The sequence below is a fragment of the Rhipicephalus sanguineus genome, chromosome 1 (assembly GCF_013339695.2).
Source record: "Rhipicephalus sanguineus isolate Rsan-2018 chromosome 1, BIME_Rsan_1.4, whole genome shotgun sequence".
NCBI lineage: Eukaryota > Metazoa > Arthropoda > Arachnida > Ixodida > Ixodidae > Rhipicephalus > Rhipicephalus sanguineus.
Genome location: NC_051176.1, coordinates 19,777,069 through 19,792,702, shown reverse-complemented (window position 1 = coordinate 19,792,702; position 15,634 = coordinate 19,777,069). Strand labels below are relative to the sequence as shown.

Here is a 15,634-nt window from a genome sequence, read left to right as displayed (position 1 = left end):
TACGCCTGCATAGGCTGTTTTTCCGAACCAGTCTATATACCCGACGTACCTTTGTGGTAGAATACTTGATTGCCACGCAGAATGCTTGGGTTAGATTCCTGCTATGATAGAGCACCAAGTCGGGCTAGTTGGTTAAGATTCATTATGACGTCTAAAACTGCGCTAAAAACACAAAGACAAAGACGAGGAATTCGGCCAAATAAGTGACACTAACTATCCAGTTCTCACGCTTAAACGCCCCCGCGGAAGCTCACAATTACGCTGTCCGCGCTCAAGCTGCGCTGCCTCTTGCCCGGAGCAAAATGGCTGCCAACCGGTTTCCCAGGCTTCACCCGCTCGCGTGGGCGCGTACTCCAGAAGTTTTTTTTAAACCTCCTTGCGATCAATGCAGGTTAGCAGGTAGCTTTGCCCCTGGCATAACGGCAGTGGTCCCACAATGTCAACATGCACATGTGCAAACCGACAGTCCGGCAGAGGGAAGGATCCCAAGGGGGTCACAGTATGTCGCTGAACTTTGGAACGCTGGCATGCGAGGCACTCTCGTGTCCAGTGTCGGACATCCCGGTTTATTCCTGGCCACACGAACCTCGCTGTGCATAGCCGTTGCGTGGCTCGAATCCCGGGATGCGCCAGTCTGTGCAGCAAGTCAAAAATGCTGCGACGGAGGTTCGAGGGGACGAACGGTCGGGCCCTGCCTGTAGACATGTTGCAGCATACGGATCCTGTGGGTTCTGCCAACCATTGCAGCTTCAAGGCGCTGGTTGGGGACGTCAGTAGACGCTTCAATTCTCCATCACTGCGTTGAGCCGTCGTAAGTGTGATGAAGTCTACGCCGCTCGGCAGGCTGATGGCATTCACTGGACCGCGCGAAAGAGCGTCGGCAGCAGCATTATCCGTGCCACTAACACGGCGTATATCTCTCGTGAATTCTGCGATGTACGACATTTGGGGGAGCTCCCGTGCCACGTGCGCACCAGAATCGGAGTTCGCGCGCAATGCGTAGGTGAGTGGCTTGTGATCCGTGAGCACAAAAAATTCTTGTCCTTCCACATAATGTCGGAAATGCCGGATAGCCGCGTATATGGCCAGGAGTTCCCTACCGAAGGTGCTGTACCTTCGTTCGGACGGGCTCAGTTTTGTGGAGAAGAAGGAGATTGGTCGCCACACTCCGCTCACCCTCTGCTGCAACACGGCTCCAATCGCTGCATCGGAGGCGTCTACCATAACACACTGAGGAACACCCAGCTGCGGGTACGTGAGCATAGTAGCATTTGCGAGAGCTTCCTTAATCATCCGGAATGCTTGTGTGGATTGGTCGTTCCACTGAATGGCAGTTGCCTTAGATCCAGATGCCGCAAGTAGGCTGTGGAGAGGGTGAAGGATGTTGGCGCATTTCGGGATAAACCTACGATAGAAATTCACTAGTCCCAGGAACTCTCGAAGCTGGCGGAGGTTTCTCGGCTGTGGAAACTGCCGTACTGCTTCCACCTTGTCCTTCTGGGGCTGTACTCCGGCACTTGAAATGCTGTGGCCCAAAAATGATAGTGTCGGTACCACAAACACGCACTTTGCCGTATTGACAACGATGCCGTTCTCTGTCAGTCGCTGGAGTACGTAGCACAGATGCCGCTCGTGCTCTTCAGGAGTGCTGCTAGCAATCAGAAGATCATCGAGGTATACCTTGCAAAAGTCGAGGCCACGAACAACGCCATCCATAAACCGTTGAAAAGTTTGGCCGGCGTTGCGTAAGCCTTAAGGCATGCGTAGGAACTCGAACATTCCGAACGGCGTTGTTATTGCGGTCTTGGGAATATCCTCCGGTGCTACGGGTATCTGATGATATGCTCGCACTAGATCTATTTTAGAGAAAATGGTAGCACCATGCAGGAAGGAGGTCATGTCATGAATGTGCGGGACTGGGTAACGGTCTGGCACGGTCACCCGGTTCAGCGCTCGATAGTCCCCGCAAGGGCGCCAATCACCGTCTGTCGATTTTGGGACCATGTGAAGAGGTGACGCATATGGGCTGGATGAAGGACGTACTATCCTGAGTTCCATCATGTGGGCAAACGCCTGTCGAGCCAACCGCAGCTTCTCGGGTGACAGGCGCTGTGGTCGCGCATAGACCGGTGGGCCTGTGGTTTCGATGTGATGCAGGACGCCGTGCTTTACTTCTGGGAATGCCTGTGGCTGTCGCGTCAGCTCTGGGAACTCTTGTAGTATTGCGGTGAAGTACGCTTCTCCAGCCGGACTAAGCAAGGCCGGGCTGATAGGGGGGGGTGCCAACACGGCGTGCCCTGTACCGCTCCCCGAGAAACAGGGTCTTGAAGCCGTTTGTTGCGGACGTCGACCAACAGACCAAAGAACTGGAGAAAGTCTGCGCCTAGTATAGCGAACTTGACCTCAGCAGCTATGAACACCCAGCTAAACGTTCTGCCGAAACCGAAGTTCAGCGACAGTGAACGATGGCCATATGTTGTTATCACCGTGTTATTGACAGCTTGCAAGGGCGATGTACTAGGTTTCTTTCTTTCAGCTTGTGACGCCGGTATAACGCTCACCTCAGCGCCTGTGTCAACTTAGAAACGTATTCCGTTGTTGCGGTCGGTAATGAATACTGAGAGACGACTTGGAGGCAACGTAGTAGCACTGGTCGCCCTCAGTGCCTGCCGCGGCTGTTTCCCGAGTGCGCGCACGGTGGGACACATTTACGCGCACTACTTCCGAACCTCCGATGATACCAGCAGATATGCTCGTGCTGCTTTTGCGGTAGCGGCGTGTTAGGCTCGGTTATCGTTTGCGCCCTCCTGCTTGTGTGCAAAGCTGATACTGTTTCGGCAAGTCGAGCAATCTCCTCACGCATCTCTTGAAGTTCGTTTAGAGGCTGTCGCGCTTGCACGGCAGCCATGGGTGTGGGCGGTGTCATTGCTACCAGTTTGTCAGCAAGTTCGGCGGTTGCGGTTAAATCCTTGTGCTCTGAGGCCGCGATGACCCTGCGGACGCCTGAAGGCAACTTTTGCAAAAAAAGTTCTCGGAGCAATACTCCATCTATCGTGGTTGATGTCTCGCCGAGCAACTGTTGCATGTGCCGCAAAAGCTGACTAGGTGTGCGGTCGCCGAGTTCCGTGCCGCGAAGCAATTGCTGCAGTCGTTGTGGTTTCGGAGGGAGTAACTCGGCGAACCAGGGTTTCTTTTAGTGTTGCATATGCGTTTTCGACAGGTAGTGCGAGCAACAGATCCCTGATTTCACTGGCTATGGCGGGCGGCAGACTGCTGACTACGTAGTGTTATTTCGTAAGGTCTGCAGTGATTCGTCTGGCTGCGAACTGAGATTCCACTTGTATGAACCAAAGTGCGGGTTCCGCAGTCCAAAAAGGGGGCAGCTTACCGTCGACTGCGGAGACTGTCGGAGTGGCGTCGGTCGTGGATGTTGAATCCATGTTGCGGCTGGTTCGACACTCCGGTCGCTGCGTGTTCGAATCACGTCCGGGTCACCAATGTTGAGACGCGCGCTCGGCAGAGCTGCGCAAGTGAACAACTCGCGTCCCAAACAACAACTGAACTTTTATTATCACCCTTCCTCTCGAAGATAACTTTTTCGTGCGGGCGCATGCGCTCTCTGCACCGCACACAGAAGCGCCGCTTTGCGTCGCCACAATTGTGATAAAAAGGGACGATTTCACACACCACATGATCAATATTGTGAAATGCTTGAAAGAAAGAGGACACGGCCTGATTTTTACGTGTGAAGGACCTGTGGAAGGGGCTATTCAGTTTCTGGATTTGTCTCTGACGTTTAATGAGGACCACGCTTGCTGGGAGTTTTCCCACAGGTCCAGGAAGCCCTTGCTCTGCTATTCCTCCAGTCATTCCAAAATTGTAAAAGCTGGCAACCTGTGGTTGCACCTCAGAATTCTGCCGCAAGACCTACGTTTATAGGGAACCCAAGCTCAAGTTTGCGGCGCGACGACAGAGCCGCGCCAGCCGCGCTGCGGCTCTGTCGGAAAGCTCTGAACCTTAGGCGCGGCCGACGCAGCCCCTTTCACGGTAGCGGTAGCGCACGTGCGCACGCGTTCTTCTCTCGGTGCGGGTAACTGGGGGGCCGTCAGCTCGGCATGTTGAACCGAGAGGCTTGCTGTGCGAAGCTGCGCATTTCCGCGATGGCAGAAGCGACCCCACGGAAGCGCAAGCGAGGTCCGAAGTATTGCGGTTTAGTGGCCAGCCACAACAGTGCAAACACCAAGGCACACGATTCACGTGTTAAACTGTATCGGTTCCCGGGCGTGTCGCACGAGAAATAATGGCGGCAAGCATGGATAGCTGACAGCGCTGTCTCGCCTTCTATTTTGGCTGTCTGAGTTCATCGCTTTTGTTCGTTCCGACTACCTGAATCGGTAAGTAACGCGGCGCATGCACGCAGCGACTACAGTAATGATTACTCGCTGTCTTCTCGCATTGTTAAAGTCCAGTTACGGTTGTAGGTGAAGCAACTTTGTGTTTTGATTCCCCGTGCTCGTGAGACCTACCCGTCGTTGTTGAACGTTCACATTCGCGTTAAACCGTTAGCGTTGCGCGGTTGGTTGAATTCAAATGAACTCGGCACATTGTCAGAAGTTCGGCGCCTGCATTTCACGCGTCGGTAAGGCTGCTTTATCACGCCGGAACGAACGTCTGTGCATTTTCAGCAAGCTTTGACATCGTTCTGCAGGTTTGCTTTGTTTTTGTCACTTTATTAGGGTGATATATATTTATGCCGCTAAATATAACTGGCACTTAATATATGCTTTGCAATTGCAACCTTGAAGTGACCACCTTCTGACTTTGTGCGATTTTCTAGCCGCGTTCACGCAACAGGTTTTATACGCCTGTCAAGACGATATCATAAAAAGAGACTGCAAGCATGACGCGAGAGCCGAAAAAACGGGGCGAGCAGTTCGTCTTGCTTCATAGTGGTTAAAGCTCAGCTAGCTGCCTCGCGTCTTAATCGGCGGGTGATTCTCCAGCGGCACGGAGGACTTGACTATAACCTTCTCAGGAAGCAGTGCCATGGCCGTATAATCTTTTTTTTCGCACGCCGCAAACGTTTGTTCACGAAAGTACACGGCTGCTACTGTAAGCATGCCATATCAAAACAACAATCATATGATTCGTAGTCCACGCCGCAGAACATCGATAGCGTGTACGGCTTCATTTCGGAGTGCATGTGGACCATTATTTATCTTTAACATGACAGAATGAGACTTACCTCGAGGTATAGGTCCTACACGGTGTAATCGCGATTTGGGAAATGCATTTCGCTTTGAGTCGGGCGTCGTTGTCGTCGATCGTCTGCTCTTCACCGTTAACGTGATTGACAAGCCTTTCTCATTTTATCAAGTTCGCGTTTCGGAAGTGCCAGTCAAGCTTGAAAATCCTATTGAAGCCGCACTGCAAGCGGTACACTGTGAGGCGCCGCAAGTGCACCGCGAGAGCTCTGCACGTGCACAGAAGCGAGCAGCAACGCGATGGAGAGAAGGGAAAACGCGCGCTGCTTACACCCCAGTTTCTCTTTTTCTGCCAGAGATGGCGCTGCCTGTCAAGAGCAGTAGCGCCGCTAAGCGTTGCTTGGGAAGCCTATAGACACACAGATTCTCGCGTAAGAGAGATAGCTGAAGCCTTCGCTATCTGCAAGAAGTGTCAGCGCACCGTCGATTGCGTTGCTTGATTGCAAGTTGACGTACTTGGAGAAGACATGGTGATGCGCATGCGCATAGGTTGCGTGCGCATGTCTAGTTCTTTCTTCTTCCCTCTCTGTTTCGTTTGAATAAAGCAATCAGTTGTCCGTCAGCGCTCGTGTTGTCGTCTTTCTGTGTCCTATGTCTTTCGCGCTGTTTTAGTATGGATGCTAGGTTGTTTATACGTTTATTCTCAGCGCAGAGAGGTTCGAGTTAAAGCACAGACAGTCACAGACACGACACGGATGTCCAAACTCCAGAGACAGAAACTCGCGCTGAAACGAAGTGTGCGCACCTCTCATAGATCTGCGGACACGTCGTCGTTAGCGTATGTCTCCATCGCTTCGGGGTCTTCTCGCAGCCAGCGTTGCGTTTCGCGCTCCCTAGTGTTGGGCTAACTGTTGCCTTCTTCTTTTTTATTGGACCAGTGATGATTAGTGCGATTTGCCCAATTTCTGTGGCACATTAGTCATTACCCTCTATGATGATGACAGTTTTCTGAGAGGCCGCACAAATTTCTGCGGGACATACCTGTTCGTTGGGCTAACTCTTGCCTTCTTATTTTTTAGTGGACCAGGTGGTGAGTAGTGGGATTTACGCAATTTATGTGGCACATTACCCTTTATGATGACAGTTTTCTGATAGGCCGCACAAATTTCTGAGGCCGCACAAATTTCTGCGGGACATACCTGTTCGTTGGGCTAACTGTTGGCTTCTTATTTTTTAGTGAACCAGGTGGTGAGTAGTGGGATTTACCCAATTTATGTGGCACATTACCCTTTATGATGACAGTTTTCTGATAGGCCGCACAAATTTCTGTGGGACATACCTGTTCGTTCGGCTAACTGTTGCCTTTTTGTTGTTTAGTGGACCAGGTGGTGAGTAGTGGGATTTACTAAATTTATGTGGCGCATTACCCTTTATTATGATGACAGTTTTCTGATAGGCCGCACAAATTTCTGTGGGACATACCCGTTCGTTCTGCTAACTGTTGCCATCTTATTTTTTAGTGGACCAGGTGGTGAGTAGTGGGATTTACCCAATTTATGTGGCACATTACCCTTTATGATGATGACAGTTTTCTGATAGGCCGCACAAATTTCTGCGCGACATACCTGTTCGTTGGGCTAACTGTTGCCTTCTTATTTTTTAGTGGACCAGGTGTTTTTAGTGGACCAGGTGTTGAGTAGTGGGATTAACCCAATTTATGAGTCACATTACCCTTTATGATGATGACAGCTTTCTGATAGGCCGCACAAATTTCTGTGGGACATACCCATTCGTTCGGCTAACTGTTTTCTTCATTTTTAGTGAACCAGTGATGAGAAGTGAGATTGGTCCAATTTCTGTGCCACGTAGGCCACAGAGGGCACGACAAAGAGGATAGGCCGCACAAATTACGGCTGCCTTAAACAGATTCTTTTATTAAACTGCTCGGCGCACAAATTCAGACTGCTTCGCTGTTAAAAGTACAACGTGATGGAGAGCACCAACTTTTGGTTGAGTTGGTTTTGCATAACTGAACACTGCCAAGCGCACACAAGAACGACAGGGGAGAGGATGGCAGCACAGGCTTCCAAGTGATCTATTCACAAGATTGCGTAATATGAACACTTTCCTTCACGACGTCAGACGACCGAAATGCCGACAGGGGCAGGTGGGGAGCGACGTGAATCTTTCCGTACGGTTGCAGAATAAAGAAGACTTGTAAACCGTTGTTCAATATGTGCAGGATAGTGGCCGAAAGTAAAAAAGCCAGGGAGATATTTGAAGTAGATTTGATTAGACAGGCGTGCGTCAGCGCACCTTTCATTTTCCCGTCATCTAAAGAAACAAAGAGTCTGAGCATGTCGTCATTTCGACCTTGTGACGTCATGAAGGAAAGCACTCATAGGGTTCAATTTTGCACGATCAGTTTGAAGCAACCGCTTGTGTTGTCCTCCATCCATCCTCGTTTGCGTGCGCTTGATGCTACAACGTGATTAGTCGTTTCGCAAAAGACAAGCGCTTGTCCTGTGTGTTTCCTTTCCGTGGCCATCCGTTTTTTTGCGCTGTTTATTTTTTCAAGTATGCACAACCAAGTAGCCTAGTCAGCTACTTTGTTAAGTTATATAAGGTACGCTGAAGGAATGATCCTGTTCCTGCTGCTTGTGACAGGTCTTATCGCCGGGCACGTGAAAGAACACCAGATGGTCAAAACGTCCGGAGACTCCACTACGGCATGCCTGATGCATATATATACCGAATTCTTTGAACGTCATTCACGCTGGATTCAACGCATTATACGCAAGGAAGGGGCGACGAAACTTTCTTGAAAGTAGATTAACGTTTTCAGCTGGGGGACCAGCCTTCGTCAGAGTCGAAGGGTGGTCCACCAGCTGAAAACGTTAAGCAAATCTACTTTCAAGAAAGTTTCGTCGCCCCTTCCTTGCATATATATATGGGAAGAGAAGAGAGACAACTAAGCGGCTATCTTAATTATATTTGCCAACGGTTTCGACCAGTAAACCGGTCTTCATCAGGGCTTATGAGCAAATACGGCGCTATGCGAACATATCAAACCGTCGTGGTCACTCTTAGTTGAAGGAAGGAAAGGAAGAAAATAATAAATAAGTCAAGTTGACAGTGCTGACGTATAGTGTAGTTCCTCTCGGCTCATTCGCCAGAGCAAGCAAAGAAGAGAATGGGGAAACAAGCGCCGTTTCGGCTTGAGTGCAGCAGATGCCGTAGATACGGGCGAGAAAAAATATAAAAAATAAATAGATAATAAAATAAAATGAAATAAAAATGCCAGAGAGGAAACAAAACGCATAGCGCCGCTTCCGCGACCAGCCTTTGAAGGTGGCGGGGGGGGGGGGGAGGGGCATTGTTCCTTTGCTTGGGCGGCAACAATTTCTTGCTGCGAGGGGTGCATCCGTGGCCGAGCAAGCCCCGATGCCGCGCCTTTTGCGGTTACTTCCAGAGGGTCGGTGTTCTTTTTTCACTTACCCGTTGCGTGTGTGTGGGGCAAAGATTGTGCATGCGCACGAGGCCGTTTGAGAACTACAGTTTAACCCTCGTGTCTGTGTCAAAGTGGCGGCGTGGGTGCAGGAATCCTGCCCTGTTAGTGCGGCTCTCCGAGGCGCCTGTGGTTGAAAAATCTAGTGCAGGTCAGCCTGTCCCACTTAAAAAACGAATCAATAAATTAAACAAAACGGTTAAAATATAGGAAGAAAGGAAGAATATAAGAATAAAACGAATAAAACGAATAAAACGTAAAAAAATATAATAACAAAAAGGCAAAGGTCAGATGTGGGAAATATATAAACATTGAATACTGAAAAGTCGGGAAAAAATAAATCATAAAAAAGAAGAACATGCCAACAAAATACACATAAGTACAGAATATGCAAGGTGTCCGGTCGGTCCGCTCCCCCAGATACTTGTTCGATACTCCATTTTAGCATCCAGCACGAATTACAACTCTCAGGATTCATTTACCGTCTACTAACTTTTGCACGAACGAAGAAACGAGAGGTTCCCCATGTTTTCATTTATGCCGTGTGTCACTGTTTCAAATTTGTGGATGAAATAGGACTCCCTTTGTTGAGTCCTATTTCAATGAGTGTTCTGGCAAACTCAGATGTTTAGAGAAAGGGAGATTTGGCAGAGTGCGCGCGTGAGCTCTGTAGTAATTCAGACGTAGTCTAGCCTCCGTCCCAGGGTGGGACGGCATTTACACAATATATATATATATATATACATATATATATATATATATATATATATATATATATATATATATATATATATATATATTGCAGGGGCGTAGCTATGGGGCTTCAGCCGCCCCCCCCCGAAATTTTTCGTGCTCTCATACACCACCAACCAGCGGCGTCACCCGGGTGGTGGGATTTATTGGGCTTCAGCCTGATTATCATTTAGTTAATTATTTATCTTTTTATGACCCTCAAAATATTAGCAGAAGCAAGTTTGATATCGGGCTCTACACAGATGGCTCAAAAGTGGATGATGACACAAAACATCAACTGCTAGCTTCTCCTTGGATTCCTCCGCCATGCTATATGATGGCTTAGCTTCTCAGCGCTTTAAGAGGGTGCGTTTTGCCGAGTGTGTGTCCTTTTTAGCAGAAGTGAGATTGGCAAGGGCCAACATGCGCGCACTAAGGCCCTCGTATCCAAGCCATTTCAAAAGTGGAAGCACGCCCTCGAAGTCTTCGGTGCACATGAAGTCACTAAATATCACACTGACGCTCATCTGGTAGCCGATAGTTTTCTTCAAACCTTCTCAGGATGTGTGCCCAGTGTTTTTGATCAGCTGGACCATGGCAGGCAAATTCAAATAAGAGAGATCCGAAGGAAGTTACAGCCTATTGTTGAGACAGTTCTCTTTTGCGGGTGGCGAGGTGTGGCTCTCCGTGGACATAGAGACAGTGGTCCCATGGATTCAAGCACAGCCTCCTCTACAAATACAGGCAACTTCAAAGAGCTGCTTCGCATGCGCGCGGATTGTGGCGACAAAGATAAAAAAAAAGCATTTGGAAAGTTGCCCAAATAAGGCCTCATATTTTAGTTTATATGTACAAAACCACATTATAGAAATCTCTGCTGCAATCATCAAGGAAAGCCTAGTCGCAAAAGTAAACGCTGCAGGCTGCTTCTCCGTACTTGCTGATGAAACGACGGATGTTGCGGGTATCGAGCGGCTTACTCTTTGTGCAAGGTACCTTAATAAGGATGCGAACGGAATCGAAGAAGTGTTCTTATCGCTTTGTGCCAATGTGACGTCCGACTTGGGCTGACCGGACCCCCGGCCTCGTAAAGTGCTTACACCCATTCTCTTAACCGACGCCTCGAAGAAAAGAAGACCCTTTCCCCTTCCCACCGGAGACGACGAAGACAGCAATCCGCAGCGGGGTTCTTGAAAGCTTTTGTCAATGGTCCTCGCGGGGCCCACCACGCAAAGTACCAGGATCGGTGGCAGCGTCCTCTGGCAGCGGTCACTGCGGCGGCGAGACGGCATGCGCGCCCCTCAGTTTTATGGCGTGGGAAAAGCGGAGTGCCTATTGATTTCATTCATGCGACTTCGCGATAGCCCTGTGCCGGCCCCGCCGGGCCGGGCCAGCCTTCCCTCCATGGCTCCAGGGCTCATTACCGCGCTTTCCGTGAATGACCGCCTGCGACACTCGGGGAGAAGAAGCGGCAACTACGGGGAACCATACCGAAGACGCCTGTTACAAGCGTTGAAACACGACCTTGACATGTGGTCGTCTGGCGCAGCAGAAACGGGAGCGATGGGAACAGCCAGAGACATTTCCGCGCGGCGCTCAGAACACTGCGCGTTGGACATAGGAGGCGGTGCGCTTTGTTTGGCCTTTGAGATTCCTGGGCGCCCCCTTATCTATGGAAAGTTTGCCGATTGCCCTCTCCAAGTTTTGCGCTTGTGCATTTTTGCTCTGTTTTGCCTCAGGAGAGGGTTTTACGTGGCTGTGAGCTATGGGGGGCGGTCGACGGGCTGATGCAAGCTGGCCGACAAGGAAATATTTTGCGCAAATGGCGACAATTGGTTGGGTGTCACGGAGGGGCGGAGTCAGGGTCTACGAAAAGCGGCCGCGAGACCAGGATCAGGGCGAGAAATGGAATGCGAGGAGATGAGATCGAGATGAGAGACGATGAGATGAGGACCGAGGCAGAGGATGGAATGAGATAGAGAGTAGAGACGACGAGATGACGACTGAGGGAGGCGATGAGGACGGAAGAGATCGAGAGTTGCGAGTAGCTGGACGAGTGGGACAGTGACCCGGAAGACAACTCACGAGCTTCGACACGAACTGACCCGAACAACGAGCCCCTAGGCCTGCGACATCATGGGCTCACTCGTGAGATGAGCTACACCCCTTTCTATATTCACGAATTTTGCGAAGCGGGAAGCAGCGAGTTGGGACGTTGCGCAGTGGGACTAAGTATTATCTTCGCCTTCTCGTGCTAATCGTGTAGTTTTATTGTTATTGATATCCTCCTCCTGTTTTCTGCATGTTGTCGCGAGTGTTGTATTCTTTTGTTGTGATTTGTGTAGCGTGTATCGTGTGCGGAGAGCATGTGCCTATGTCAGTTTATGAGTAATATTAATAACATGTTTGTAAACCAAGGGAAGCTCGTTGCCTCTCTTCCTTCTCGGCCCCAGCACGAATCCTTTTCGAGTAGATGTTGAGATGCATAGCCAAGAGGGGGTGAGCGAGCGCAGCGGTGCTATATAGTGGCGATTTATCGAGGGATCGAGCAGAAGGATTTAGTAGCCTCCCCTCTTTGGCGGTCGGTATCAAGGGGGGGGTCGTCTCACCAATTCACGACCAAATTGGCCGGGCCCTGGCCGACACCATCATAAGGCTCCTTATAGAAATGGGAATTAACATGCAGCATCTCCGTGGTCAAGGCTACGGTGGTGCAAGTTCGATGGCCGACAAAACGAATGGTGTTCAAGCTGCTGTCCGTGAGAAATATCCAGCCGCACTCTATGTACTCACTGCGCGTGTCACTCCCTTTATCTAGTTGTGTGTGCAGCATGCTCCATCACAGACATTCGAAACTGTTTTGGGACTCTGAAGGCGACGTCAGCCTTTTTCCATAAATCTTCTAGCCGCTCACACGTTTTGCGAAAAGTGATAAGTTTGAGCTGTCCTGAGCCTACAAGGCAGCGCCTTTTGGGACTATGCGAAACGCGCTTGGCCGAGAAGCACGATGCAGTGCTTTCATTTGTGAGCCTCTTTGAGCCGTTGATCGCAGCACTAGAGGAGATTAAGTTTAACGGAAATGGCGAAAGTCCTGTGTAGGCAAACAGTCTAATGTTGGCACTCTTTTCACCAGCGTTCCTTGTAAGCCTGCATGTGACGGAACACGTGTTAGCACTGACTTTGCCACTGTCAAAGAAGCTGCAGACGAGGAGTATCGACATGAGCGCTGCCATTGACGACATAGAAGTGATACAGCAGACAATTGAAAGTGACCGCAAGAACACGAATGTTTCTTTCTCAAAAATATTTGCACAAATGCAGGCATTGGCAGAAAAACTGAATGTGGAGATCACCAGCCGTCGAGGCGGTGTCCGTAAGCAAAACCTTGGGAGCAATGCATTCGAAAGTACGGAAGAATCGCAGAACCCTGTTCATTCCGTTCATGAACCACGTACTAGCCCAGTTAAACCAACGGTTCGAAAAAGCACAGGACACTTCTAAAGGACTTTTCATTAATTGTATCATCCGCAATACCACCAATGCAAGATGATCGGGAGAAAGGAGCAGAGAAATCTCCTGACCGTTTTTGCGCATGACGTCGAAACCAGGGCTGCTTTGGGAGAACTGCGACTATGGTGGACAAAGTGGGCGAACAAAGCAGTAAACCAGCGCCCCAGTACAGGAACCGATGCCCTCTCTCATTGCGACAGCAGGTTCTGTGCGAATGTGTACAAGCTACTCCGGATTCTAGTCACCCTTCCAGTGACCACTGCCAGCGCAGAGGGAACGTTTTCAAGTATGAGGTTACTTAAGAACTACTTACGCTCCACGATGTCTGAGGAACGCATGGTTGGCCAGCACTTCTGTACGCCCACAGAAATGTCGACATCAGCGTGTCGGAAGTCATTGACCGCTTCGCTAAGCTTCCTCGCCGGGTCAACGTTGTCCTTTGATACCGAGCAGGACAAAAATCAGCGCAAACGAAAGGAAAAGACACTACTGTTCCAGAGTTCAGGTCAATGAGCCCGTAATTCTGACGCAATATTATTGTTCACCACCTTTTAAAGCCGTGAGGATTTTGTACCTTTTAGCAGTTAACACTGTGACCTAATATAAACATAAGAATACGGGCATCAGGTGGACATTACCAGCCAATCGACAGCTTCACTTTGTTCACTGAGAGGTCGGCATACGCGGCGTTACCAAACAAATTCAACTATTGGGAAGCCGTACTAACAGCATTGTTTGTTACTTTCATTTGTCGTTTTTGTTCTTCATTGCTTTTTGAACTAGAAGCGGCAACCTTCCTTTAAATTGAGTGCACAATAGTGGTTCGCATTTTTAAAACAGTTTTGAAGTAGTTTCTTTCGTTATGTCTGCGCTCTTCCTTTATAGTTCTGTTTACATGGTGCGTCCGAGACAGCAGCTTGGCCCAAAGGACATATCAGTTGGCCATTATGTATAGTGATCATTGCTTAGTTCCGTTTATTGATTGCATATTTAAATGTACATTTGTGAAGTTTTGCGTAAGCATACTGCGCACTGTTTCCGGTGACATATTTTGCCCGTATTCGAGGTGTACTTTCCCATTCTTGCTTTTCCCTGGCCGCATCATTTGTGCAAAAAGATGAACATTTTGCGTAAACAATCTGCGTTAAAATCCTGGTTATTTCGTGGACTTCATTTTTTTGTTATCAGGCACCTCTTCAGTTCAAGCTGATGCAGTTCCGAAGTTTACGTGATATTTGCCGTACCTGTTACACACACACACAAACACAAATATTGAAAAGATTGAAGGCAGTTATTCCTGGAAAGATTTTTCGGGCATGCCAACATAATATTTTTACGAAAAAACACATTTCTTACTCGTTCTTAACAGAGGGCAGCATTCAAGAAGTGATTTGCAGCATCTAATACAAATTGTCACTGGTAATACATATTAATGGTAATACCAGTGACAATGTATGTACATGGTAATACATGTACATACCCACGCCGCTTTTGGAAAATTAAGAACCGGACGACAAAACCACAGTCTCTCTTTGTGACGCTTCTGGATCCCCGTTGCCGACTGCGACGTTCCATCCGTCAACTCTGCATTTTGTTCCGTCTTTACTAACGAACCTAACAACGAACTTCCTGATTTTCCGCATTTTGCTTTTCCGCCAATGCCAAAGATTGTATTCAATTCAGAGGGAATTGTAAAAGTTTTTAACCAATTAAAGAACTCTTCGTCATGCGGTATAGATGGCATAAACGCCAAAATTCTGAAAAATACTAAACATGTATGCAGTTCCATATTGTCAATCATTTTTCAGCAGTCACCCGACACAGGTGAAGTCCCATTAGACTGGAGAGTTGGGAAGGTCTTTCCGGTCTTCAAGAAAGGTGACCGCTCATTTGCAGGTTACTACCGACCAATCTCGCTCACTAGTGTTTGTTCAAACGATCATGGAACACGTCATCTTTTCTCATGTTGCTACATTTTTATCATCCGTAAACTTCTTTCACCCAAACCAACATGGCTTTCGTAAAGATCACTCATGCGAGACCCAACTAACATTATCCTGCACGACATTCACCTTCATATGGACCGTACCTCCCAATTGGACACACTGTTCTTAGATTTTGAAAAAGCCTTCGATAAGGTACCCCACTCCCGTCTCCTTCAAAAAACCTCGCGGTCTAAACCTTCATCGGCATGTTTTTAACTGGATTAAAGCATTCCTAACAACCGTAAACAATTCGTGCATGTTAATGATCACTCCTCCGACCTCTCGCATGTCTTGTCCAGCGTGCCCCAGGGTATCGTCCTAGGGCCTCTGTTATTCCTAATATACATTAACGATATTCCGCTTTCCGTTGAATCTAACATCCGTCTTTTTGCTGATGATTGTGTCCTCTACCGCCCTATAAATAATCCCACCGATGTCTCCTCTCTACAGCATGACCTCTCACGCATTCAGCAGTGGTGTACCACCTGGTTGATGTCCCTTAATGCGAAAAAAACATAACTATTTTTTTTCCATCGTCGCCGAAACCACACGCCGGCTACTTATACAATAAACAACTGTCATATAGCTGCTACTGACTCGATTAAATACCTGCGTGTCCATCTTTCGAGTAACCGATCTTGGGGCGACCATATAAATCACATAATTCACTCCGATAACCGCGCTCTCGGGTACAT

The 15,634-nt window shown here is 48.7% G+C and overlaps 1 long non-coding RNA gene across 1 annotated transcript; it reads left to right on the top strand.

The window, feature by feature from the left end:
* Window positions 1-397: 397 nt before the first annotated feature.
* On the top strand, window positions 398-1,545 carry LOC125757726 (uncharacterized). Its single transcript, XR_007415479.1, has 2 exons — window positions 398-602; window positions 647-1,545. It is a non-coding gene; the product is annotated as an uncharacterized LOC125757726 (long non-coding RNA).
* The last annotated feature ends 14,089 nt before the right edge of the window (window positions 1,546-15,634 follow it).